A 1,775-nucleotide genomic window follows, 5' to 3' on the forward strand; every position below is an offset into this window, starting at 1 on the left:
TTTAGTCTTTCTTTATCTTCATTTTTTAGGTGTGTCTCTTGTAGACAACATATTGATGGATTTTGGATTTTTATCCAATCTACTACTCTTCTTCTCTTCAATGGTGCATTCAAACCATTCACATTCAGTGTGATTATTGAGATGCAGGGTTTTATTGCTATCATTTTGTTGAATTCTTTTTGGTGTTGTACTTTGTATTAGTTTAGCGTTTTTTTAAATTTGTTGAGTCCTAATATCAATAATGGAGAATGTACCATTTGCAATTGAGAAGAAAGTTAATTGTTTTTTAGTTGGTTGCAGCAACTTGAATAAATCCACAGGTTATGTTGGGTAATTAATTGTATAATTTATATCCTCTGTATCTTTTCAGAGTTTCTTTTGAGTTAACCTATGCTTTGGGAAGGGTGGTAAAGTCTTCTACCACTATTGTGGCACTGTCTATTTCTTTATTCAAGTGTATTATCCACTGTTTTATGTATTTTACAGGTCTATCATTTGGTACATAGATATTGACCAGAGTTATGTTTTAATGATTTATGAGTTGTGTCTTGTATCATTGTAATAGTGCGCTTCCTTATCTTTTATGGTGGTTTTCATCCTGATGTCTATTTTATCAGACATTAGTATTGTCATTTCTGCCTTTTTGTGGATGCCATTTGCTTGGTTTATTTTTCCAGCCTTTGATTTTGGGTTTATCTTTCTCCTGATTTATTAGCTTTTTGTCTCTTATAAGCAACGTAAAGATGGTTTTGGTTTTTTATCTACTCTGCTACTCTTTTTGTCTTAACTGGTGCATTTAGTTTAATAACATTAAGTATGATTATTGACAGGCCAGGTTTTATCATTGTCATTTTATTGTTTCTTTTTCTGTTGTTTTTGGTTATTGTAATCCATCCATTTTCCTTTGGTGTCTGTGTGAAGGATTTCCCTTAAAATTTCCTTTAGATTGGCTTTGTTTTCGCAAATTCCTTATGTTCCTTTTTTTCATGCAAAGGACTTAGTTTCTCATTCATATTTGATGGACAGCTTTGCTGAGTACAGGATCCTCCACTGCAATTGTTTTCTTTCAACTTCTGTATATGTCATCCCATTGTCCTCTTGCTCACATGGTTTCTGTTGAGAAACCAAAACTTAATCTATTTCTGCTCTGTAGGTGACTCTTTGTTTTTCTCGTGATGCTTTTAGTATTCTATCCTTTTTATTTTGAAGAATTTTATTATAGTCTATTTTTTTATTCTTGGGTTTAGTATCTTTGGGGTTCACTGAGCTTCTTGAATGTAGTTTTCTCATATTTACTGGAGAGTTTTTTTCCTAGTACCTCTTTCATAATTTTCTCAGTGATTCTTCAGTCTCATGTCTGAAATTCCAATTATATATATTGTTCCTTTTTATGTCATCTCACATGATTCTAATGTTTTCTTCATTTTCTTTATATCTCATCTCCGATTTTCCTTCTAGTATGTTTTCATTTAGATTCTTGTCTTTCAGCTCACTGACTCTCTGTTCCATCTCATCTATATTTTTGTCACTCCATCACTTTGGACAATTCTGGCATTTTAATCTTAATATTATAGATTGTATTTTCATACATTTCTGTTATTTTCAGTAGAGTGTTGGCTGTATCCTCTCTGTGTTGTGATGATTTTTTAAGTTCTTGTGTTTCTTTATACATAGTTTCAATTCTTTCTTGCGTCTTTTGCATTTTCTTCTATAGTTGTTGAAGTTCCTTCTCATGAATATATTTCATAGGTATATATATAGTAAAGAAGCCTATA

This window comes from Elephantulus edwardii, unplaced genomic scaffold (assembly GCF_000299155.1).
Source record: "Elephantulus edwardii isolate Elephantulus edwardi_28Jun2011 unplaced genomic scaffold, EleEdw1.0 scaffold00457, whole genome shotgun sequence".
Lineage (NCBI taxonomy): Eukaryota > Metazoa > Chordata > Mammalia > Macroscelidea > Macroscelididae > Elephantulus > Elephantulus edwardii.